Source organism: Polistes dominula, unplaced genomic scaffold, assembly GCF_049000335.1.
Source record: "Polistes dominula isolate Pdom_NZ unplaced genomic scaffold, Pdom_raw_medaka contig_82, whole genome shotgun sequence".
NCBI lineage: Eukaryota > Metazoa > Arthropoda > Insecta > Hymenoptera > Vespidae > Polistes > Polistes dominula.
Genome location: NW_028301046.1, coordinates 510,384 through 538,309, shown reverse-complemented (window position 1 = coordinate 538,309; position 27,926 = coordinate 510,384). Strand labels below are relative to the sequence as shown.

General features: G+C 35.2%; 1 protein-coding gene and 1 long non-coding RNA gene across 9 annotated transcripts in view; one reads left to right on the top strand and one right to left on the bottom strand.

The window, feature by feature from the left end:
- Positions 1 to 96: 96 nt before the first annotated feature.
- Positions 97 to 27,926, top strand: part of wge (BAH domain and coiled-coil containing protein winged eye) — a 98,674-nt gene continuing 70,844 nt past the window's right edge. For all 8 annotated transcript variants that reach the window (XM_089175403.1, XM_089175404.1, XM_089175401.1 and 5 more), the window contains exon 1: positions 97 to 1,771. The gene's annotated coding sequence lies outside the window, so the exon portion shown is untranslated. The remainder of the gene's footprint in view (positions 1,772 to 27,926) is intronic.
- LOC149031601 (uncharacterized) lies at positions 9,360 to 22,644 on the bottom strand. Its single transcript, XR_016177520.1, has 2 exons — positions 20,356 to 22,644; positions 9,360 to 10,957 (listed from the first exon to the last, which is right to left on the bottom strand). It is a non-coding gene; the product is annotated as an uncharacterized LOC149031601 (long non-coding RNA).

The window sequence follows — 27,926 nt, the reverse complement described above, 5'->3', positions numbered from 1 at the left end:
GAGGGAGGGGGGCACCAGAGAGTATATAGATACTAAAAAAAAAGGGAGAAGAAAGAAAAAGAAGGAGAGAGAGAGGGAGGAAGACAGTTAGGTTTGGCGCGGTGCGGTGGAGAGAAATGATCGCGGGAAAAAGGAGCCGCGACTTGATTGGGCGTGACCGAGAGGTCAGCCACGTCGTCGGTGGGGGTGACCAGGATGGAGGCAGGTCATTTGAGACTTCAAAATGGGCAGAGTCGAATAAGGGGCGCGGTAGTTGGACGCTCTCGGTAGACAAGGAGGCGTGGCTTGAGGAGGCTGGCCGGGCGGTTTGCTTTGGTGGGGGTAGATGCCGTCGAACTCTACAAGCCGCAGTCACAGTTTAGTCGTTCTACGGTGAACACGTTACGTTGCGTTATATCGCGTTACCGGCGGTTATCTTTTACCGGAAGTGAAGAAGCCTTGCTTTCTACGACAGCATTACTTATACCGGTACCGCGTTAGCCTACAAATTCGTTTATTTGAAAATAAATAAAACAAAGACGTGGAGTGATTTTTTTTTGAGTGTGTTATCCGCTGAATAACCTCTCTTTCTCGCGCGCGCGCAACTGTGTGTTCGAGCGTGAGTGTGAGTTTATGTGTATATGTATCTACGTTCTCGCCGACGGAACGCGAGTTAAGGAACAAAGGGAAGAGATAGTAGAATTGAACGTTTATCTTCGTTTCCATCTTTCCTACATACTAGATTTTTTTCAAATATAAAGAGTGAAAAGAAAAATTTGAATACGTTATTCGTTTAGGGTTCGTCAACGCTTCTTACGGACCTGAACGAACGAACGAACGAACGAACGAACGAACGAACGAAGGAACGAAAGGAATCGTCGTCCGGCTTCGCGGCTTTAAGACCGGCCGGCGCCCGCTTTAAAGGGAATAGAACGAAAGCGTCGGCGCGTCAAGAACTCTCTAGAGTTTCCAACCAAATTACATTTGTTAATACAAATTTCTCATAGTTATTAAACGAGACTATCCTACCATCTCGATTCTTTATCGTTTATTTCATTTAGTTGTTTATATCCGTTCCTATTTTTTCTTAATTCATTTTTTTGCCTTCGTTCAGCTTCGAAGGTTCCTTCGAAGATTTGCATCCGATCACTTCCGGGATCGTGTTTTCCCTTTAAAGGATTCAACCAGAAATGAAAGTTTGCTCGACGAACGTTATCACGTACGCCAAAGAATATTTCGGTATTCCCTGAATTTTCATTTATTTGGATTATCATTTCTTCTGGACGAAGATGTAGCTCTCGCGATGGCCCTAAAGTATTGACCTTCCTCGAGGGAGGCAGGGTGCCTCGAGGGAAAAAATAAGAAGATCAAACGTATTCACGAAAATTTCATTCGTATCTATCATATACATGCACACACGCATACACGCAAATCATTTGTTAATGGTGATTCGACGTTTACGAATGTAATATCGTGTAATTGGTGAAGAAGAATCATATCAGCAAAAGAGAGATCCAATTTTCTATCTTACCTTTTTCCTTTGTTTTTTTACTACTTATATTGTTTTGATCAAGAAACCAAATCTCTTTTCGTGTCAAGACAAGAAAAGTTCTAACGTTCTTACTGTGAAAAAGAATGAGTGAATATTTTCGGTGAAAGAGGATTTATTACTGTTTTTCATCAAGAAAAATATTAACACAACCAAAAAGGGGATTCGGTCTTCAGGATGATCGGATTCTATTTTCGGGAGACGTACGCCTAGTCATCACAGTGGAGTTCTGCTTAATTGCAGGTAATCATATTTTGTTGATTTTATTATCCTATTTATTAAACAAATACTTATGCATGGTGTCCTGTTTTTCATTCAAATTTCATTTAGATACAACTTTGATACAACAAAAAGACATTTTGATGGGATAATAATTTAGTTGCTTTGATTTGTTTTCAAACAGACACATCCTGTATATACATATACATTCTTATATTATTTAATACAGTTAAAGTGTTGCTTTCCCTTTGTCGAATATTTCAAATTACATTTTATCGAGTTTGTTTTTCTTTTCGTATTACTACAATTCTCACATATTTTGTCTCTTGTTCTTTTTTCTAATAATTATCATTAAATTCATGATTTTTCCTCTTGTCCGACGGATAAAATAATTATTAAGATGAAATATTTGTGTGTAAACTTTCAACGCGAGGATAACAGAAGAGAGTTGGAATCTTTCCGACGGTACTCGTACGTTGCTTTCATTTACTTCATTCTTTTATTTACTTTTATTTCTATTGATACGAGATTAAAAACCTTGCGTATGTGTTCTTAGAAAAGCACGTGCGATACACGCCACCAGTGTATTATCTTTGAAAATGAGCAAAGGATTAAATTGCACGTATATCAAAGTATATTTGTGTATATTATTTGTGTATTTAAATCGATCATTCCGCGATACTTACGTGATTTTTTTTATCTTAGACTATTTTTTTTTTTTCAAGATATATTTTCGTATTATCTTTCATCGAAGAAGATACATTTAATTTTAAATTTATCTTTGACTCGTGATATATCATTTTTCATTTATTCAATTTATTATTTAATTCGATCGTTTTATGACACATGTTTTTTTTTTTTTGGTTTTTACATCGTACGAAATTTATTAAAGATTTCTTCTTGTTATCTTACGATTCGAAATACTTTTATTTGAAAATCTATTATTTAGATATATCGATCATGTTCCACGACACGTGTTTTCTTGTTTTCTTTTTTTTTTTTTTTTTTATCTACGTCGTATTTATACCTTTTCTACGATTTCTTTTTGTTATCTTCGATTCGAGATAATTTTATCTTAGATCGGATCGATCGAATTCGTAAAAAATTTGTCCTACAATTATTTGTCATTAATTTGTTTATTATTTTCTTATATCTTTTGGATTGATTTCATGTAAATTTGAATAATAAACCTATCAATACATTCGTTCATAATAATCTTTAAGTTTGAACATTTTGATAAGAGACATTTTCATAATCATTGAAACACATATTATGTTTGTTTTTTAATGTATATAAAACCACCCGAGTGTTTTACGTGAAGACATAATTATTTTAGGCCAATTTTTTTTCTTAGATGAAATCAATTTGAATGAATTTTCATTTTGAAATTACACTTTTTGCTTTTCCTGAACGAAGTTAACATCGACTTAATAGTTTCATACAAATTCATATTTTGATTGTTCCTTTAATTAACTTTGTCCAGTTGCAATGTTACATGAATGACTTCAAATATCTATTTCAGTATATGAAAATGTAACATGTATTATATGTGTAACGCGAATCATTTAAAGTAAATAACATTTTGTTTATTTTATAGAAGATAATAAAACAAACAAAAAATAGAATTAATTCATTAAAAAAAAAAAAAAAGGAGATAAATACAAAAGATGAAAAGATTAACATATTTGTTCTTGTAGATTTTATTTGTATCGTTTTCTTTTCTATTCGTATATCTAAACCATGGCATGGCTTCTAAATATTCCAATTATCGATAAATCCGTCAATTAGCGAAGCCTCGTGGACGCGTGCAAACGATCAAAACGAAACGTTTCTTTTGTTATGTTTATTGCATAATCGATCGATTGATTATTTTACCATTGACATTTAATACTTCGTGTGAACGTAAAAGTTGCGTTTTAGGTATCACCCATCGATCATCTATTTTCTATTACATCAAAGAACTTTACACCTATATATCTCCTACCATAAACACTAAATGCAATTTTTTACATTGGAAAAATATATTTTTCTAAATATTTGTTTACACACCCGCGAGATACATTGTTATAAAAAAGAAACTATTGCATAGATTTACTTCAACATATTTTTCAGATTTCTTTGATATTTACTTAAAAAGATTATATAGGTTTTATAGGTTTAAATTAAATTTAAATTTGTTAAAAAAAAATTACCAAAATTGAACAATTGAGAACTTTTGAGACTCAAGTTGCAAAAAAGGTCGTCTGGTTCCTTTGAACCAAGTGTTGTAAGCAAAGGTTAATTCAACCGAGAACAAAATAATCGTCGAATTTTACGCTATCTTTCTTTTTTTTTTACATTGTTATTGTTCTACTGATAATTCTAGTTACAGTGAAACAAGAAAATGGAAAATAAAAGGAGATTATATTCTATAGAATTGTTATAAGAAATCATAGAAAAAAGAAAAAAAAATAACATAACATGGATAAAAATGTTTTCCAAACGGAATGGAACAAACAACTGATTGGAAAATGAATATCGTAGTAGAAGCTTTAAAATATAGTATAGTGTTTTAAACAACTGTTTCCAATTTCTTTTTCGAGATTAATATCGAGTGGGAATGTACGTACAACTTTTCACGTAATCCGATCGTTATCAAATTTCATTTCTTTTTTTGTATTTTTTATTTGTGTTTTTTTTGCGAATGACAAGATTGATGCCATTGCGATAAAATTATTGACCAAGGAACGTAGACATTTTATTGCAAATCAATATTCATTTTTAATATCTTTTATTAGTTTTCCTTTTTTGTTTTATTTCTTTCAGTCCAAACTGGTTTGGTTATTAATAAAATAAGTTATGCGAGGATCATCAAACTTTATTCATTCTTTCTTCCTTTTTCTTTTTCTTTTTTTGTGTTTAATTTTAATTATTAATCGACGTTAATTTCAAAGGAAAAATAAAACAAAAAGATGATGAAATAATAACAATTCGTTTTACTTTAACGAATAAGTTTTAACCCTTTCGCTACTACGGATCACTTTAGTGACCCTTCATAAAATACGACGAACATATGCAGTTATAGCACTAAGTCAAATATCCCACACACTGGACGTGTAATTTTAGTATTTTGTTTCTTTTCATTAAAAATTGTTAATATCAACAACAAAATTACTTGAAAATAAATTGCAATTTCGATGAAGTAGCACCGCGAAAGATATGCCCGTAGCGAAAGGGTTCAGATTGTTTTTGATAGTTTGAACAATTTTTTTGAAATTAATTGAAAAGAAAGTGTGAGATTAATTTGAAATTGTGTCGAGGAAGAAAATGGGAGAAGATATAGCGATTTGTACATGAATATGTATGAACAAAGTGAAATTTAATTGAACCGAAAGGATTCACGAGGGTTCTTCCATGATTTCGGATAGCAATCTATGTATCTATGTCCTTTTCTGTGATCCAACATGCACGTTTGTTCGTTCGTTTCATTTCGTTTCGTTTCGTCACGAAGAAATATCGTTTGCACCTTTTACGAAGATCGATAGGTGTGACATCGACACGCGTCCTATCTACGCCAAACGATATATCTCGTTTATTCTTATTTCGAATATCGAAGGAAAGCTTCGTGTTACGATGTGCGTGAGTTTCTTATCGAATCTTTTAACATTTAACACGTTTCTTACCAACAACGAAATACTTATTTCTTCTTTTCACATTTTCTAATCTTATCGATAGAACTTACTATATATATATATATATATATATATACATTGAGAATGTAACGTTTAAATTACATCGCCAAAGTTATCATCTAATAGAAGTTGTTTTTTGTTATCTCATTTCTTTCTTTTATTTATTTTTTTTATTAAAATTGATCGCCAATTGATACAGAAATATGTAACTTGGTATTATTATTACACAAAATATTTCATGGAATAATAAAAAGAAGATTTTTTTCTATTTTGGATAATAAATCGAAAGGGTTTTTAGTGGGGTAGGGGGCGGCGGTAGGGCGGTAAGAAAGAATTCTCGAGACGCAGCCGTCCAACAAAAGTTACGGTAGGTGTCAAGGACGACGCCCCACCACTCGTACCTTCTTACCAAGGACTTCTCGAAGGAGATAGTGGTGGGTCCCGTCTTTGGAATTAGAAAGGCTCCTCGTATTTACTCCCGACCGTATCTCTCTCTCTCTCTCTCTCTCTCTATCTTTACAAGCTTGATCTCACTTTTCGTAACTTTTCTTTTAACGTTAGTTACAATAAAAAGTAGACAAAAGTAGAGAGAAGGAAGAAGAACAAAAAGAACAAGAAGAAAGTTGCAAGTTAGTTGCTGCTATTTTTCGCAAGAACTTTTTCTTAATTTTATGAAAAATTATTCAAATTGTTGCGATTGATTTTTAAAGTGAACATTTCTTTAGAATCAGGGTGATTTGATAATCGTGAAACGGAAGGACGTAAAATCGATGCAACAAAAATAATTAATTAATTTATAAAGTTCAATATATAATTTAATTCTATATTATTTAATTCTATATATTAATTAATTAATTAATAAAATTCTATATATAAAAATTCAGTGTAACAATATGTTTGTCCACTACTAATTGAAATTTATTACTAATTTAAAGATTTTTATTTAGAGATTATCTAGGTTCTGTAAGGTTCTTTCAATAAATGGCACTGTATTATAATTCAATTATTTCGAAGCTTGATTTTCTTTGAAGGTTTCACTTCTACCGTGTGTGATCTGCACACATCTGTTTTTTTTTTTTTTTATATATATAAAAATTTACATTGATAAGAATATTTTTACAATATTTTTCAACGAATATTTGATATTTATTTATTTTTTGTCCAAAGCTAGAGAATCGAAACTTTCTCAATAGATTATTTCTATAATTCTGTTTTATCGTGGATGCATAATGTACGGGTTCAAGTTAATATCGTAGCATTTGCCAACGAGTAATGTTACTTTCCAAGCTTGAAATCACTTTGCTACAACGACGACGACGACGACGACGACGACCGTCATCGTTATCTTCGAACGATCACGATTATTAATAAACGACACACTATGAAAGGCCATATTGCGATCGGTAAAACTCGAGTCGTAGGTGAGAGAAGAATTTCTAACGTATCGTGATTACGATTAGTCGAGTACTATAATACATATAAGTGTGTTTTGATTATTATACCAGTTTGTTTTGTAGGACTATATTTTCATCTATCGGTTTTATATTACCATTGTCTTTATATAGGATAATGCGATATAATTATTTCATCAGCTGAATATATTTATTATTCATTTAATAACATATTTAACCCTTTGATTGCTACAAGTTGTTACAATTTTATTGTCGTTTAAAGATCAATTATTACACGCGAATTTTAAGCGAAATATTTCAAATGACAAATACAATAATTTTCCAAACAACTAAATACACGATTGTCGTAGTGTCTCCTATTTTCGTTCGTTCAAATAAATAATCATAAAGATATATTTACTAAATATTTTTTCGTAATACAAAAAACATAATACGAAAAGTTTCCAGTTGGTTGGAATCGAATGCGTATGAAAAAGCGTTTAATTTCTAAACATGGTATATTATAATCTCATCTTCTTCTTCTTCTTCTTTTTCCACCTCCTTTTCCACCTTCACCTCCTACTACGACCCATTGTCGTTTGCTTTTCAGTGACGCGAGAAATATCGAAATAGCAACAGGTTATATGAAGAAAAAAGTTAAGTTTAAGCGTGATCGCAAGTAGAAAAAGGGAAAAGAGATAAACTGTAGTCTTCTTAAAGGATATAATCCTGCAATTAGTAACACGGAATTGTAGATATATATATATACACATGCGCATACACACATGTATATAGATATTTACGTAGAAAGAGAGGTAAGCTTCGAAAAAGAACGACGAACTTTCGCTGACCTTTTCTTTCCTCAGGTTCATTTTATATTTTATTTTATTTTTCCAACTCGCGCATCCTTTTGCTGGAAAAAAGGAAATTCATTTTTAACTGAAACACAAGATGCGACGAGGTGAGAGATAAAAGAGAGAAAGTAAAACGTATGTAAGTAAGTATACATACTTTATCATGTATAAATGCGTGGGCATATATGTGTGTACAAAATTTTCATCTAATAGAGAAGTGTCTGATAGCTTTTTTATTTTTTTTTTATTTTTCAATCGTGTAACACGTTTGAAAGATATTTTAGGATCAGGGAAGTTATAGACAATAATAATAATTATTTAATTATTATTTAAAATTATTATTTATTTATTATTATTATTATTATTATTATTATTATTATTATTATTATTATTATTAACTGGCATTAGGAACTGGAAAGTTCATTGCCGCAAATACCAAATCCCAGGGCTACTGTTCCCGTCCCTAAGCGCGATCCTTCCATTCACGGTCTTCGCGTATCTTATTTCTTTCAGATTTATTTATTTATATTAATAATTATTTAATTATTATTACAAGCAAACTATATGTATAAATAATGAATGAACGAATTTTCTTGATAAAAAAAAAAAACAATTTCAAATCTAGAAACAAATAAATAAGAATAGAACTTAGGAGTATCTCACATATGGATTTCGATTATAGATCTAAAGAAAATTTCGTAATACTTAATGGAAGGAAAGAAGGATAGATATAGGGATTCTTTCGACCGGTTCGTCCTTAGACTGAACGTAAAGAAAGACGAGGAGGAGAAGATCCCCTTGGTCGCCTCGCCTCGCCTCGCCTCGCCTCACCTCGTTCGTCCGCGTCTTGTGGCGTTTCACATCGTCTCGCAGGTATAAGAACATAAAATGCACCGACAACGTTAGAAGGAAAGAGATAGATAGATATAGAGATCCTTCTATCCTTTTCTCTCTCTTATTCTCTCTTATTGTTGGTGTGTACAGACACGAATAAAGGAGCCACCGTGCACGTGCGACTGTCCGTCGTGTCCCTTCTTTGCCTCTTCGACCCTCTTATCCTTTCCCTTTTACCCTTCGTCGTCGTCGTCGTCATCATCTTTCCTTTACCACGTAGCAACGATTTTCGAAAGAATTGTGAGTTAGCAACCTCGAGTAAGTTGTAATACATCCTAAAAGGACTATACATTCTTTTTAATCATTCTTTTACGAAAATTCTTACACATTTGTGTCTTACACATCTTCCATTCTATCAAATCTCATCATCGTTGCGTTTTATCTTTTCTGATGTAATATTGACAAATGATCGATCGATTAGTTTACTTGACGTATCGTTTTCTTATCACAATTTCAATTAATGGAATGAAATTCAAGCAAAGTTATTTACTTATAGGTTTATTCTCCTTAAAATCCTAAGTTTAACCTCGAAGCGAAAATTGTCTTTTTCATTTTCACAAAAAATACAACGAAATTACTTTCCAAACAACCCAATACAATGATCTTATATATTCTATATTTACAAATAGTGTAATGAATCGATATTCCAAGAATAATTAGATAATTATCAAATAATATACTTATTGTTAATCTTTGAATATCTTTTCACTTTGAAAAGAAAATATTCTTTTACTTTAAATTGTATTATTTGAAACAGAGAGAGAGAATGAAATGACATAAATTATGTAAACAATTATAATAGATAGGTATATCTTAATTATGAAATATTTCTTCGAATATTAGAAATTCAATAGAAAGGTGTAGTAGGGAAACGTTTTGAGAGAAATACGATTGGTATTATGAACATCGGAGCAAGGAAGATCGGATGTCTTGGGGTCTCGATGGAACGCGCTCGAACGCTGACTTTGCTCTCTGTCGTCCTCCGAACGTCTCAAGGACTCGAGTTAGACAAAGAGAGAGAAAGAAATAAAAAATCAGAGAGAAAGAGAGAGAGAGAGAGAGAGAGAGAGCCCTTTTCCTCTTCGACGGTGCGTAACGTTACTGGACGAAACTTTATGTACATTAACATTTACATATACATATATATATTTGTAGTTAGGTGTACATGTACATATCACAGAAATATACCTAGAACTATATGTATGTATGTATGTACCTAAACTGTAGGCAAAGAGTGGCCAGGAAAGAACGTTAGGTTTTACCTTTCGAACGAGTTGCTACCGCTCGAGTTGGGGACCATGACGTAAGTCTTGTTTCCTGTTTGCACGGATTTAACTTGATCCCAGTATGAGTACTGCCCAATGAATAAAATACTTTTTATGTACTCTATGTTATCGATTATTATTAGCCGATACCTACCTAATTGATCCGATTCGGTCATCGTTGTTTTTCTTTTCCTACGATTTATCGAGATACGATCATTGAAATGAAATGTTGTTATCTGGAAATATTAATCCATATCGAATTGATACTCATGATTATGATATTTTGTTGTTGTTATTAGATAATATTTTAACAGGTAACAATAGGAAATGAAAAGTCAGTCGAACGAATATGAAGTTTTGAACAATAAGAGAAAAAATATGAAAAGTATTGTAGTAAAGTAGAAAGAAACGATAGATTACTCACGACGACTGAATAAGATTTGCAATGCAAAATCGATAGAATCGTAAAGAAGAATGTTTCGAGAAGGCTAGCAGCAGCATTGCTCAGTGTGTTTTCTTGCTTGGATGGACTGGAAAGAGAAGAAGTCCTTTGGAACATTTCCACGTTTCACGATATACACGAATAAAACTTGCAGCTTTGCGGTCTTTACACGATCGAGTTTCAACTTTGTGAATAAACATTCGCTCCTTCTGCTATATCGTTTTATTTTTTTATCGTCTTTTTCATACGAAATGTGTTCTCTTACCCAAAATTTATCCCATCTATTCTTATTGTTTAACAAAAAGAAACGTACATACGTGGTACGATTTACGAGTTAAGTTAGGAAAAAAATTTGTAAACGCGACGACGTGCAGTCTGGATTTTCTCCTAAGATTTTATATATTTGTCGAAATAGATCGTCACTTATGTTAGCACGTAAGTATCTTTTTATTTTTCTTCATCTTCTTCTTCTTCTTCGTCGTCGTCGTCGTCGTCTTCCTCTTCGTCGTCGTCGTCGTCGTGGTCCTGTAAGGAACGGTCCCGATGCCAAGAATCTAAATGCGTGCTCTAAGTCTCATCCTATCGTCGGCCTTGACCTTCCCGTCCCGTATGCGGAGGTACGATGCAGGAGAACCATGAGACGTAATGCCGAAAACTTTGTTGTTTATGTACCTTTAAAGGATGCTTTTTGCTCTGGGAAAAAAAAAAAACAATTCGAAGAAATGCGAAAAGTTTATCCCCAAGTCAGAGAAAAAGAAAGAAAGAAAGAAAGAAAGAAAAGAATGAATCGTGTTACGCTTTGTTGACGGAAGGGAAGAAATAAAAGAGCAAAAAAGAGGTACTCTAGGTCGGACGACCTCGATAGTTAGTTACGATCGAATGCCAAAGTCGAATTTAATTTTTGCAACTTTTACTCCAGTCCCAACTTTTCTTTTGTTTCTTGTCAGCCACGGTTGGGGGGGGTGGGGGACGCATCGCACCCTTTTACGAAAAACTTTACTCGACGTTAAACTTATCCGACAACTCGAAAACGACCGAAGCTACGTGAAAAATAGTCAATTATCGATTGTTGAACAACTCTCGAAATCCACGTGGAATGAATTCAAAGAAGAAGGAGAAGAAGAAGAAGAACAATTCCATTACTCGCGAGTTTATTTTACTTAAAGGATAAGTAGGATTGAGATATATTGCAGTGACTTTGAGAACCACTGGACGATACGGCCCAGCCGTCAATCATTTAAGGGACAAGACTCTCCCCTTTTTTTTCCTCCCCCTCCCCAAAATTCCCCTCTAAGCTCGCGTCTTTCCCTTCCAATTTCGTAGCACTTCTCTCTTCAGTCCCGCTAACTTCCCTAAAACGTCAGACACCTTTGAAGCGCTTGGGTATATCCGAATGGCAGGCACCACCACCACCACCACCACCACCACCCTTTGTCGTTCTCTCAAACAATTCTCCAGATTTTATTTCTTCTTTTTTTTTTTTTTTGTTTCTTCCACAAGAGAAGAACTTGTCATCTTCCGTATCGTCCATTTCATTGAAAACTTAATAAATTTAAGCAAACGTATTGCACTTGCCCACTCGAATACTTTTCGAAATGATTATTTCTTTTCATCTATCTCGGTCCTTTGATTTTTCAAACTGTGTGTCGCGATTTGTGATCATTTGAAAAAACCAATATTCCGGGTTGAGCTTTACGGTAACATGGAATAATGAAAATTCCGTTTCAAACCGGATAGGTATTTCTTTTCTATTATCCTATTTCTCTCTTTTCCTTCATGAACACGAATGTCCAGGTAAAACTTTCAATTGACGTTTATATTTCATTTTCTTCTATTTTATCTATTGTTTATATTGTGTACAGAGAGATATATACAGGGTGATTCGAAATAATCGTTCAAGAATATTACAATTTGTTTGTCTTCATTTTAATACGCACACACACGGAATAAATCTAAATTTCTAAATTTCTCTTAACATCCATGAATTTCCCTTTTATCTTCCTTTGACCGATAGAATAGTTGCGAAAGGGACGAAAATAAAAGGAAAAAAAGGAAGAAAGAATAAAATAAAATCAAGATGATCCGTGAACGAACCGTTCGCGAGAATGGTTTTGGAATTTGCTCTTTTTTTCCTCTGACAATCCGACGCGATTGTAAAATCTTTTTTTCTTTTTTTTTCGTACGACGATAAAAATTCCGTAAAAATTTGTAAAGCGTAGGCGTACGTACGGTCGTGTTTGTTCGACGTTTCAACACTCGCCTAGACTTAATTGAGGAATAAACAAAAAAAAAGAAAAGCTTTCCAGCGGATATCGATACGCGCGGCAAACAATGTAATTCGACGTTGAGGAAAAATTCCCCCCTTTTAAAACGGTCTCTTTTCTCGCACCGGTGAAAAAGAGAAACAACGGAAAATTTGTTAAGGAATTTCCATTAAATCATAGCTACGCTAATTTTTCTAGCACACCCTATTTTCTTTGAATTATCATAACACGGATAGAACATATTTCAAGTAAGATATTTTGTTTCCCCTTCGTGCAAGTGTCTTGACCAAGAACGTTCCAAGTAAAGTTCTCGTTAGACCAGTCAAAAAGCGTTTTAAAATGGCGAGAGGAGACTTTATTGCGTGCGCCAAGTTCTTCTTCTTCCTAAAATCCCTCCCTCCCTCCCTCCCTCTCCCAACGTGCCCTCCTCTCTTCCTCTTTCTTCTCTCACAATCAGCTTGATCCAACGAAAACGTTCATTCTCTCTTTCACTTATTGACCATTAAATTTCAAGGTTAAAAATCTTCAAATTTGTATTTCGATGAAAGCTCGATTTTGCAAGTTCTATACCTCGAGGATCTTCTCCAGAAGTCCTTCGAATCCTTTACTCAGTCGGGCTTCGGCCATCTCATTAAGTTGCAACTAACGTCGAAGCAATTAATCTGAAATCTCGTTGGTGGAGCCGTCTAGAAAGAGAGGAAGGGAGGGAGGATATAGTAAGAGAGAAAGAGCTGGTAGATTTCTTGTAGATGCGGTCCGAGGTTTTCTCTCTTACTCTCCTTTTCTATACCGAAGTTATACCCCACGTCTTAACATGGCTCACGGGATAGAGAGTAAAAGAGGGAACGTTCGGTTTGTGGTGGGAGTCCAAAGGGTGGGAGAGAAAGAGGTGGTGGAACAGGAAAACTTGGAGGAGGAGGAGAAGAAGAAGAAGAAGAAGAAGAAGAAGAAGAAGAAGAGTCGTTAACTGCTTGGAAATGAACTTCTCTGCGTTATTCCTCAGCGTTAACTTTCCTACTACATTTTCCCATTCCTCTCATGTGTATGTACAATACATACACATATGTATAAATGTGTATTAGTTATACGTCATCTAATCGCTTCTTTTTCTTTCTACTTTTTCCATTGATAGAGATAGAGAATCGATTAGAAAAAATACATTACTACAGTTGGTCATTTTAGATAAGAGATTAATTGCGTAACGATTAGACCATTCGCGTGAACAAAATATTAAGGAAGTAACCTACTCGCGATAATACATCCTTGAACGAACGAATTTCCGATAGTATCTCTTATTGCTTCTCCCTCTGTTTCACTCTCTTTACCATTTGCACTAGAAACTCCAGGAATATACGCTTCGTTCATTGAAAATATTGGCGATTCGTTTCATTTGTTGGAGAATAAAAATGTCGTCGTGTATACTACTGTTGTGTTGTTCTCCTCGTCGTCGGGAGTAGTAGTTCGTTCGGATTTATCGATTACTACGTTTGAACTTTATCTTTACGAGAAGTAATTTGAAAGTCGATAGTGTACTGACCTATCGTCGAATACAAAGTTACGAAATGAGGCAGGTATATATTGCATATACATATTACTTATATGTTATTTGTAATAGTCCTATGTAATCGGATATGGAATTATGCGTGAAAATTGGCAAATCAAAACAAAACAAAAAAATAAACTGAATTATCTGAGTAATTAATTTCTATGTTCAATGATAGGCACGTAAAAGTAGATAGAACTTTTCTTAAATATTCGAAATTTTATTTACTACAACGTTATTACCAACTATGAACAGTTAATTATCTCTTCGTGTAATTATATTAATAATAATAATAATTACAAAAATATTCTTATCCATATGATGTTAACGAATAGAGATAGTAAAGTTATCTGCAATCTTTTTCGAATAATAATTTAATTTCTACGGAAAAGGAGAGAAAGATGATAAAAGAGAAAGAGAGAAGGTAATATAACACCTACGTGTACTGGTTAGACTCCTCGCAACGACTGGAATCAGATTCGTGTGGTTCGACGTAATGATGGATATCGGCGTATCGTAATTGCACCGATTTCATTGGTTTTAAGAGAGAGGGTATGAATCATATGTGTGTGTGTGTGTGTGTGTGTATGTGTATGTGTACCACCGATCGTTGTTTGCTGCTCCACTTGTTTGCTCGTTCATTCGTTCATTCGTTCATTCTTTCATTCCTACATATCCACCCTTCTTCTTTCTTGCCTGGACATACAAACTGGAAAATTATGGTTATTGACTACTTGCTACTCGACAAGTAGCAAATATGATTTAATATTATCTACGTATGCTCTTGATAAATGAATGAATATATCTTTACGTCTAGGTGACAAATTATTTCTATAAACATTACTAAGATGTTCACAACAATTTGGATAAACAATGACGAAGACAATTATTCCTTTTCCTTTTTTTTTTTGGAGTAATAGTCAATCTGGAAAATCGTAGAGTCTTCTTTTTTATATCATAGAAAAATGATCTCGTGCGAGGGATTCTTTTTTATTAAATCGTATAAAATAAAAATCATCTTTTTTTCACGTAACAGGAGACTGACGAATCGTACAACGTTGAACCTCGTGAACTTTCCAAGCGGAGAGAGACTAACTCAGCAATCCTCACGCCTCCTCCTCCTCCTCCTCCTCTTCCGTCTTCTCCTCGAAACCTCCCTGTCTCGCGTCTTCTTTTCTCTCTCTCTCTCTCTCTCTCTTTCTCTTTCTCTATCTATCCCTCTTGGTCGTACTTTCTATCTCCTCTTATATCGCTCCTCCTGCCGCCGCCGCCGCCTCTTTATTCCGCGCTCTTTCTCTCTCTCTCTCTCTCTCTCTCTCTCTCTGCCTCTCATGGTGGCGAGAAGTAACGATCGTTTTTAAATTCAAGAGAAGATCTCTTGCCGCAGCAAGAAGAGATCGCTTTGCTTCGCCTACTCGAAAAGAAGCTATCATCGCGTTTCTTTCATTTTTCGATTATATTATTTCCTTTTATTACATTTCATTCTAAAAGTACCCTTACAAATACACGGTGTCTCATATAGTTCAACCAAAAAAAAAAAAATATTCGAAAAGTAATGAATTATTCGCGTCACATTATATAAATACAATATAGAAAAATATTCTTTTGCAAAATGTACATTCAACAAAGATGTAGATAGATAAAATTGGAAGAAAAATTGCGAGAACGTCATTTTTCGTGATATTTTTGGTATTACCGGAAATATATAATGTTTGTCGCGCACGGAAGAAAAAATAACGCGCGTGTACGCGGGTGTGTAGTCTGGTGCACAAAGGTTAAGAAGTCCGTAATTGGACCAGGAAGAATGAAAGAATGGCGTTTCCCTCGGTCCCGTGGCAACGGTATACATCACGAGCTAGTCGGACAAAGTGGTGCCCAGACGGTATTCAGTACTTTGTATCGGAACATATCGAGTTTCCCATACAAACGAAGACTCGTATACGTTCGCACAGCACGAAGAGGAGATCGTGGTGGAGTAGAGGAGGATGAGGAGGAGGAGGAGGAGGAGGAAGAGGTGAAGGTGGAGGCGGAGGAGACAGCACATACACTTATACATAGACGTACGTATGTACGTATATATATAGATGTTTGTACGTGTTACGTGGGGGAGAGAACGAAGAATTCTATGCTTTGCTGCTGTACAAAGAGAGAGGGAGAGAAGCAGAGAGAAAGAGAGAGAGAGATGGTTTGCCAGGATTATCGCGAGCACCACGTGGACTCAAATGCAAACGTTTCGCGGCTTATGGTAATATCCGGCCTTGGTATACGAAATATACGTAGGCAGGATGGCCGAAACGCTCGATCGTGTTTCGCCGACGTTATCGGTAAATATATAGACGTATATTTATATATAGAGTCGACGACGGTATAATATTACTAGATATATATATATATATATATATATTTATATAAATTGTTTAATTTTAGAAACGTAAAAATTTGGTATGCAAAATGCATTATAATATAAATTAACTTAATGGATTAATTGAAATGACCACCTTTAATTATAATCCAACTAAAATGAAAGCTAATGTTTATTCATTAATCGATAATGAACATTTTCAATGCGGTCTCGTTATATATATATATATATAAACAGAATGATGAATGTTGTTTTTTAAGATTGTATTATATAACACACATAGGTCATAATTCTGAGGTATAAATTCGAAATAAAAAAAGTACGAGACAGAAGGACCATCCTCACCGGCGGTATATAGGAAGATTTTTTTGAAAATTTATTTCTTTGCTCTCTCTCTCTCTCTCTCCATGGATACCGCTCAGAATTTCTACGGTATTTCTATGCATTCATTAAAATGGAACACCCAGTACATTATACGAAACTTTTCGTATTCCATTTTGATATCGTCCACTTTCAGAAGCAGTGCTTCGTGGATAAAACGTTAGAAGGTCTTCCTCCCCTATTGCACGAGACCTTCATAGAGAATATATTTTTACACGGAGGACCTTCTCTGACTTTTTTGATCTCATCTCTTTCCTATCTCTCTCTTTTTGTCCGATCTATCCCGATTTATCTGATAATACTACTTGCTCTTTGGTAGACTAACGGCTAGACGAGATATCTCTAACTCTACTTGGAATTTTGCCATAAGATCGATGATTTTCAGAACGAATGGACACTGGTAAATAAACAAACAAACGTAACACCTTCTATATAACTATGTAGATATGTATCTATATAAGTACATAACGTGTACATATGTTAGTCGTTTCACGGTACGAGAATCGTGTCAATCCCGTCTTCGAAGGGAAGTCCCACAAATTCGATGCTTGCTGGTTCGTTGGACTATCAAAACGTTCCCTTTCCTAACTCTTAACTTTATTTCTTTTTATTCTCTTCTTTCAATTCTAACGAAAGGTTTCTTATTTTTCATTACGTTGTCAATCATTGTTGTTCTTGTAGTAAATTAAATTGTAGAATCATTTTCCAACGCGAATTGTGAAATTACGAATACAACAAATCTTCGAATCATAGATTATAAATGTTCTATTTCACATAAATTACCATTGGCAATTGAATCTTAAATGTTTCCTTTACGAATTTTTGGCTAATTTAGTTTTAAGAACAACATCGTGGTAAGGAGAAATCTATTTATCTATCATCCATTCCTCTCTTTCTCGGGAGAGAGAGAGTTGGAATGATCCATCCAGAGTCTGTGACTCGCCGGGGTCCTGAGTAAGTATAGTCAAGAGGTAATAGCATAAAAACACGACACATGTGTCCTACTGACAAGAAGAGAGGCAGGCAGGCAGGCAGCGGTGGTCTCCTTCGCTCTTGCACAAAACACGCGCGGCCCACAAGGTTAGATGAAAAAGAGAGAGAGAGAGAGAGAAAGAGACGCCCTAGGCTTTGCTCTACCGTCCCATGTGGGCACGCACACGAACATAGTATATAGTAGAGTACACTGTCGGCGTAGGCCGCTTATACTTCTTGCGTTGTGTGTTGTTCACCACACGCGCACACGTGGCCTCCTCGTTCACCGGTTTTCTTCCTCACGGTGTGTAGGAGGAGGGCACGAATTCAGGCGCCTCCCACCACACGCGAGCGTGCCCCTTCCCTTTCACAAAACGAACATTTTTTATCCGCGTGTGTGTGTGTGTGTGTGTGCGTGCGTTGGCGTGTACGTACGTGTGCATCTCCCTCTCGCATTCGGTGCGTGCACTTGCACACGAGAGACGTCGTATCGCGTCGTGGTATCTACTTTTGTTGCATGCCTACGCTATCTCCGTCCTGTTCCGTCGCTTCCTCCACCACCATCTCTTCCCACCCTTTTATTCTCCCTCCTCTCGTTGGTAAGCACACGCATGCACACTTACGCACGCATGCATGCACGCACACGGCGTGGTCGCGCGTTCCTTTGACCGCCTCGCGTCCTGCGACACAAGAACGCACGACGATACTTATCGTTTCTCTTCTTCCATTTTTCCTTTCCTTTCCTTTCCTTTCCTTTCCTTTCCTTTCCTTTCCTTTCCTTTTCCATTCATCTTTTCTTTCTCTCTTGTTTGGCCTTTCTTTCCTCCTCATCTTTAGATTATTATTTTTTCCTGAATTTCTGTCTTTATACATTCCTTCTTTGGTCTCTTTTTGAAGGAAAAAGATGTCTCAGAAAATTCTATCCAACTTGAAGATAAAAGTAAAACAGATAGGAAAAAGCACAAGAGGAGGTGATAAAGGTGGATTGAAGAAAGATTAAACATCCTTTCTTATCGCAAGACTTCGGCAGAAAGAGGAACGCGAGACGTTTGCGTTTCGTCAAGAGATTAACAATTCAGATAGGTGTATATATATGCATGTGTAGAGTGATTATGAGAGAGTGTTCTTTTTGGCTCTGATATGAGATTAAAATGCCGTTCCTTAGTTTTCATTATCTCTCTAATGTTTCATTGATTTGAAATAAGAAAGATATTTTGATTACTCGAGAGCGTAGGTGTTTATTTTCAAATGGAGATCGAGTATCGACTAATTATTTGACATTTCCAAAAATAAAGACAGTTATCGGAAGATATGATTAGGCTGCGGAACAACAACAACAAAATAATTGTAAACGTTTGATAATTTTATGAAATATCAAATAAAACTTTCAAATGGGGGATCTCTATTGTGAAGAATGAAAAAATAAAAAAAGAATTTATTTCAATTGCTTTGATGTGAAATTACTAATCTACTTCCGGATAAATGGTATCTACAATTTTTCACGAAAGAATAGAAAGAAATATAGGAAGAAAATGGCGTCCTTATTGTTCGTTGTTTTCACAGAAATAGATAAAAACGTAACATTTGGTATATCTTGATCGTTTTCAAGAAAACTGCTATTTCATTAGAGGAAGAAAACGTTCCTTCTTCTACCACACTCTTATCCTAATTCTTCCATCGTCTCTTGTTTTTTTATTTGAACGTTTTAAAATCGTGTAACTAACTTTTGTCCGAACATGTCCGAAGAACATATCCGTTAAAAGCTGCAACCGTGTCGAGAGACCGTTTGTTTCTTTCACAATGTGTTTTCTAATCGCATTCGGTAGTTAGAAAATGCATTAGATACACCTATACGAAGTAATTCACTGGAAACCATAATAACACTAGTTTTCATTAACATTTTGCAATAAGCGAACGATAGTATAGTATTTTTTTTTTGACATCCTGTATATTCTCCAATCATATGTTCGTCTTTTCTAAATCATTTCTAATGAAAACTTTTTGCACGAATATATCATGGTAGGGACAAAAAGCCTTTCCGATCGATTCTACTTTGACATTCGATTTCGAGGCAAATTTCGTTCGCTAAATCGTTCCATCAATTTTCACTATAGACCAAATCTATCAGTTTAACGATTGCAATGGAAAATAACAAAGAGAAATTTCGTAGGGTGAAACAGTGTTTCGCTATCGTTAAACGTTTTACTAGAACGTTACACTAATGAAAGTAGTTTATGATCGTGATCGTTAAAACTTTCGCTATTTATACCGATCACTTTTATTAGAAAAAACATGAACCTTTATGCAAGAGATCAATCAACATTCTCAAATAACAAACTTTAATAATTATAAGTTATGAGTAATTAATTAATAAAATAATGTGATTACAGAAGTTTAGCACGGTAAAATAAGAATTCAATTAAACGTCATCTAGATTAGAAATAAATATATTATATCATCGTTATCTAGAATTTACGATATATTTTCTTTAGTCATCGATATCAAGAAAATTGTTAATGTGAGTAAATTTGACGATAGAAAAAATACGCATGCGTAACCCGCGTTTTACCTTCTTTCTTGTCGAGCAATTAAGCCGGATGGTGCAACGTGGCGTGGAGTAACCTAGTTGCGGCTTATCTTCAATCGACCCATCGGCGAAACGCTTGTATCTCCTTGGCGCCATCCTTTTTATCTTCCTTTTCTTAGTAGTCCATCCACCACACCACCTTTTCAACTATAATCTCTCCAAAATATTTTCTTTCCAATACAAATAATTACAATTATTATTAGTTGTAATAATAATCACGAGATAATGCAAATTTTGGGTTAACGAGAAAAAATAGAATAGAAACATGAAACAAACGTGATCTCTGTCAGCTGACGAAAGACAAAAGGGTTTTTTTTTTCTCTTTGAGCAGTGAAGAAGATGCTTCTTCTTGGTCTTATTTAATCGTCGTCTCGAGAAGGTGAGTGAGCCAATTTGAGCCTCGTTAAGGTGCGTCCAAACCAGACGAGACGAGAAAAAATGTGATTGACAAGATTTTCCTACTAAATCTAAAGTAATTGGATCGTTACAACCCCTCCCCCCATGCCGCATCTTTTTATTTTTTACATTTAATATTGTACCATGCATAAATTATCAAAATTCAAATGTCATTTTTCATATTAAGTATTCAACGTTTGAAAAAAAGAAAAAATAGCGAATAGCGAGTGTGCATCGTGACAATGTTTAACAATGAAAAGTATACACGCGTGTGATTACTTTGATAGATAAACGGACAAGTAATGCGCACGGAGAATTCGTGACTGCGAAGAATGGTCAAAGAAAGGAAACCTAAGATAGAACTAACAAGCATAATACATACTACGCAAAAAGCAAGGCCATTCTAAGTATGTGTTAACTCTTCGTAGTTGACTTTTTATTTGTGCTGCTGCCAAAATTTGTCTTCTCAACGGCCGACTACGTAACCGGTCTTTGAACTTAAATATAGTGTGTTTTTTCCCTTGTTTTTTTTTTTCTTAGGATGATGGATGACCAAAAAATTGACTTTAATGTCGACCCTAAAATTCTAGAAAATTTTCTACATACATATATATTGTTTTTTGGTCAGTAAATTGTTCCAAGAAGTTTACTTCGAAAAAAAGGGTCATTCTTTTTGTTCTTCTTCTTGTTCTTCTTCTTATTATTATTAATAATAATATAATTCAAGTGAGAAATATAAAGTAAGTATATACAAAGAGGTGGCAGCAGATAAAGATAAACTAGGTAAAGCTTTACGATAACTCGTATATAAGGTGAAAGCGAACGAAGCAGAAGGAGCCGCAGTTAGCGTTACTCGCAGCACCTGTGTTTAACGCGCGATCTGATAAGGGCTAACCACCCCGTAGCGCACATAGCACATAGTGCTACACCGGAGATAGGGTGGTAATGCGCGCGTGGTTGGATGCTCCTTTCGAGGCGACCCCTAAAGGCGCTTTTCCGTTTCGCCGACACGACACGGCACAGCACAGCACAGCACAGCACGGCACGGCACGGCACGACACGACACGACATGGACACGTGAACGAACGGCCCTTACAGCTATAAGGCCCTTTACCTTTCCTGAGATTCACGATTTGTATTAAAGAAAACGAGATGGAAGCAAACCAAGTGAAAGTAGTGGAGGTGATAGGGTTAGTCCAAGTGTGGGTGGAGGTGAAGTCCGTTTCCTGTTGACCGGCTGCGAATCACCCAAGAAGGATTTTCAACTTCTTCTTCTTTTTCGTCGTCGTCGTCGTCGTCGTCGTCGTCGTCGTCGTCGTCATCGTCGTCGTCGTCATCGTCACGCTCGTTGCGTTTTTACTCCCTGACAAATAAAAGCAACGAAAATTTCTCTTCTTCTTCTTTTTTAAGCCATACGAAAGACGGTTATCTAGTTCGTCCTGTTTGTTCGAATTAATCGCAGGAAATGTCCATGCGGGTTGTAGATTTAGTATAGAAAAACGTTTTCTAACATATAACTCAGATAAGGGGTAATTAGAGAAGATCTATCGTCGATCGCAAGAATTACCATGAAACAAACAGATATTAAATGTTAAGGAAAATAAATTTGCGTGAGAGAATATTATTGGTTTGAATTTGAAAATGAGACCATTTGGAACTCTAGAAATAATCTCTCTCTCTCTCTCTCTTTCTCTCTCTCTACATTATTAACAACAGAGTATTTTGAAATAGAACGAAGTATTATTACCATTCTCATTTAATTATTTATCATCTATAATAGTTTGAATTTGAATGAAGTCAAGTTCACGTGAGTATTTGTAGATGATTCAGTTTTATCGAGCATTTTCTAAAACGTAAATTTCATATAAATTCCAAGCATCCGACATCTAGGTACAAAACTACTACTACTCCACTTATAATGTTTTCCCATCACAATCTGTGTTATATTATTATATAGTATTACGATGGAGATTTAACTGCGGATTTAACAACTGTGCTTGTCAGAAATGCGAGATTCGCGTTTTCCACGAAATCATTTCACTTTCTGGACACGCATAAATCAACGTACGATATAAAGTGGTGGGTGTGTTAAATCGTATCGTGTTGTAAAGACGTCGATTTCAAGGGTGAAACTTACCTCGCGGCGATACTGTTCAACACAACCAGGGAAAGAGCCTTCACTTATGTTAAATTCGGTGTAAAATGTAACCATTTTCTTCATTTATTCCGATGTCTCTAAAGACTTTATGACCGTCCGCCATCGTTTTCTTGGCCCGCCTCTTCCATTTCTCTCGATTAATTGTATCACACGAACGTACAAAGTTACAAAACTTCATCTTAGTTTTTTTTCTCCTTTTATAGAAAAAGTCTTTAGACAATTTGGTGCAAAATAGTTTTATCCAAATGAACAAATGTTTAATATTTGAATACTTTCGATGTTCGTCTCGTTCCCTTTTTATGTCTCTCAATGATTTATATTTTATATAATATATCTGTAGAGAATACTTGAACAAAGTTAGTCAGTTAAATCTTGAGACACTCGGTATATGTACGGTGAAAAGCAATAATAGTGTCTGGTGAGAGTACACTCAATCCTTTTCTTTCCCCCATTCCAATACTTTAGACGATTTTTCCTCTCAAGACGTCTTATCGTTCCCTTTTTTTTTTTTTTCTTTTACGGTAACGAGCATCATTGTATGCCATTGTGCTAGACGATTTTGCAAAGAGCCAACGAATTCAGAAATCTACTCGAACGAATGCTATAACGCGTTATTTAATGACCAACAAAAAAAAGGAAAGTGCGATAAAATAAAACCAAAGACAAAATATATTTATATTCGATCTGACATAAGGGAAAATAAAAAAAAGGATAGAATTTTTCCAACGATCTGGGAGTCACTTTTGCAACTTTCAATTTTGTTGATTTCTTTTCTATCTTTTTCCTCTCGAAATAACAACAGCAAGGGAGTGTTAAACGAAATCTGCTGTGTTCCATCCAACACAACGACGACGTTGCGTTCGTTCCGAGTTATCGCGTCTGCCAGCACTCTCCCAACCATGATATGGATTTCCGCGAAAGCTTAGATCGTCGTGTTTGCTTGTGGTAGGGGAATAGAAATAGGGAGAGGGAGAGAGAGAGAGAGAGAGAGAGGAAGAGAAAATAGGGAAGAAACTTTCGATGATATCGTTCATAAATCTGACGTGTCAAAAGGTTAGGGACAAATTTCTATTTGGATGTTCATTTTATCAAATAGCGTTTATCAACATTTATTTCAATCCAATAATGCAATTCAATACTACGCTTTTGTTTGTAATAGTACGCATTTGTTTATCTAATACATTTGGTCTTGCATCGAATGCATTTGTTTATATAATATTGCGGTTCAATGCAATGTTTGTAAATGGTAATAATATAATATTTGTGAAAATGTGATAAACTCGGAATCACCGTTCGTTATTTACAAGAAGTACGGTTTTAACAGGACTTTTCTGGACATTGAAGTAGTTTCTCCAATCAAATTGAATATAAACCTTGCATCATTTGTCACGCATTGATTAGGATAACGAATTAATGGTAAAAAATGAAAAATCGTTAAAAAGAATTAATTGTAAAAAGATTCAACAGTGGTAAAGTTGTAAGAAAGCAAAGCAAACGGTTGTTTAGAAGCAACGAACCGTTTAAAACCGTCAGTTTGATCGAGAGCTCGCACGAGTCTCGCATTATTTTAATGCTCGTCGTCTTAAACCAAAGGATGTTCAAGTGTCGCCAACTTTCGCTACGCGAAAGCCTCGAAATAGAACGTTTTCACAAGAGATCTGCTTGGACGGAGATGAAAATCAAGGATTTTCCACGTTTCCAAGTATCATCTGATATCTGATATACGAATTTTTACTAAAAGTACAATCAATCGTTGTCCTTATCTTTACAGAAAACATACATACATACATATATATATATATATATATTTTTCGAATAACGCGAATTCCTGCGATGCGCCAAAGAAATTATTCGACCACTGTTTTTATATAACGCGATTTCTCTTGCAACCGACGTTGTATAATCAAATTCGGGAATTCGATGAATTTAAAAGTTAAATTTCCTTTAATTGAGTATATCACGTTGTTGTCTTCATTGCTGACGAACAAAAAAAGCAAAGCAAAGAAAAGAAAAGGAAAGGAAATTCTTCCTCGGTCAATTTTTCAAAACGCCAATAAACTCATATAAAGTCGAACATATTAAACTAGTTATACAAGAGTGTGTAGCGCGTAGGTATATTTAAGAAAATCTAGGTACTTAGGAACGAATCGAAAGTCTATTGCTTAAGGTAGGAAACAAATGGTTGGTATCTTAGAGAGTTGGAACATTTTCTTACCACCGTATGTATCTAATAAGTAACTTTATTTCTCTTTCTATCTTTCTCAGCTACTATGGCCTTCCCTCCGATACGATCTAATTAGTCAGCCTTTTCTTCTTACTCGACTCTTAAACCAGTTTTTCGCTCTCACGACATTCTTACGCATGGTAGACGCACAGTCGGACATTCCTTCTGCTAATACCGACGGTAAATGGGTATCGGATCTCCGTCTTTTTCAAACTTTGTATAACCTATCCCTCTTTCTTTCTTTCTTTCTTTCTCTTTTTCTCTTGGTTATTAACACGAGTCGTAATACACAATTTAGAAGCTTCTTCTTCCATATTATTAGCGTATTCAAATGACCAAACGTAATTGAAGCTATTCTCAAAAGTAAAGAAATCACATTCAAATCCTAATTACGTATAAAGTATTGTAAATATTACAAATAATTATTAAAAGGATAACATAATGAGAGTAACCCTTGTCATATTGTAGAATAACTCGAATATTTTCCATAACATAGTGTATGATACAAACATACATATATTTATGTATTTGTTTTCAATGGTGTTTGGCAACAAAACAGGTTGTCCCGATTCATTCGCGAGAACTTCGATATCCTCTCCTTGGGCCAAGCCCCTCCTCTCCTCTCCTCTCCTCTCCTCTCCTCTCCACTCCTCTCTCTCTCCTTTACGTCTTTTAAAATTCACCTAGATTTCTCCTCGGAGTTTGAAATGACTGCAGGGAAAGGATAGATAAAATTTTGAGAGTAAGAATTACTTGGGAGAGAGAGAAGTTTAACGAGCGGTCGGCCTTCGTTTTATTTCTATCTCTTTTTCTCTTCTACACTCGTATTCGCTTGTGCCTTCCCCCAGCCCTGTAAATACTCAAGCACACATACATATAACAAGCTCGTTTTCTCCCACTATTTCTTTCTTTCTTACACTCCCAACAACTCTGGCCAACGTTTATCCATCTCTCTTTCTCTCTCTCTCTCTCTCTCTCTCTCTCAACGGCACCACATGTATCGTCTTTCTCATTTCATCGCGTATCTAATCTCTCTCCCCTTCATTCTCTCTCTCTCTCTCTCTCTCTCTCTCGTGTTATCTTCGAATCGTGCTTCGGCAACGTCCGTCCCTCTCTCTCTCTCTCTCTTTTTAGTTCTCCCACCTCATAGCTTATCCTTTCTCTTTCTCTTTCTCCCTCTGACGATTTTTCTTCTTTTTCTTTTCCTTATCCATCTTCGTTGCTCTCTCTCGACAACGTCGACATCACCTCCTTCTTTCCCTCCTCCTTCTCCTCCTCCTCCTCCGCAACGTCATCCGTTTCTCTCGTCGTTCTAAGCGTTACATCTCGTTCTGGGATCCCGCTAGTCGCGTCTCTTCAGAAACTAACTCTCTTTCTTTCTTTCTTTCTTTTTTTCCCCCCCTTCTTCTTTCTATATAGCTCACGTTTAATCTGCCTCTAAATTCTCTCTCCTTTTTTCATTGGAACCCTATTTTACTTTATACAGTAATGACAGATCCCACTTGTATGGATTTTATACTTTTATGTATCTCTTTTTTTTTTATTCAGATTTTTCACCCTAGACAAATTTTATGGGAGCAAATTTAATAGAGTTCCACCTCGTTCCTTCTCTCTCTCTCTCTCTCTCTCTTTTACGTTGAACCTATACAGGGATATTTCCGGACCCTATTTTTTTACTCAATGAAAAATCACCCGTGTATTTTTCTATACATATGCATCCTCTTATTTATTTTTTTATTTACATCTTTCACCCTATGTGAATTTTATGAGAACACATATCCATTAAAGAGAGCTTCACCTTGCTTTCTATTTTTTTTCTCTCTCTCTCTCTCTCTCTCTCTTTCTCTATTCGTTGAATCTTTATATGGAAATTCGAGTCTATTTTCTTTGTCCTTTTCTTCTTCATCCTAGTTTTACCAGCTTTGTCTTCTCTAAATCGTTTTTACGTATGGAAATGTGAAATATGTTGGTACATGGGTATCGATGCTTGAAAGTTATGGCGATTGTGTTGTTACCGAAAGAAGAGAGAAAGAAGAAGATAAAAAAAAAAAAACATAGAGCAAAAGAAATATACAGACACACAGATATCTCGATATTTTTCTTTTGATATGTCCGATACTTTTTATTTATTCTTCTATCCATACATTCATTCTTCTCAATGATCCTATAGCTACTAGCAATAGATTACGCTATCGGATTTTCTCTAAAGTTTCAAACGAGTTTTAATGAAAACGTTCAAATATCTATATACAAAACATTTCATTCACCTTTTACCTCTTACCGAAAAATATAATTCAATGAAAAAGTTACTTTTAGATATAACAATGTAATTACTGACCAGCGTTTACGTGTGTATAACACCGAGTTAAAGATGCTACTTTACAAAATCAATTCGTTCGGGAATAGAATTGATTTACTTTAACGAATTACGTCGATGCGTTAGATCTTTGATCGATCTTTTCTCGAAATTGAAAATTCAACTAACCCTGTAAGAGTAAGAAAGAGAAAGAGAGAGAGAGAGAAAATAAACTACACGAAACGAACTATGAAGATTACGAAACTTGCGGAAATGATATACGTGAGATATATTCTTGTATATGTATAAGTAAGTACTTATACAGATTGAAAGTTAGTCGATGATCGATAGGATCGGTGGATCGATAGAAAAAAAAAGAAAAAATAGGAAGTAGAGAAAAAAAGTAAGTAAGGATAAAACCATAACTAATCAGGGTAGAACGAAAGGAAAGGAAGAAAATAAAAAAAGAATCAAGAATA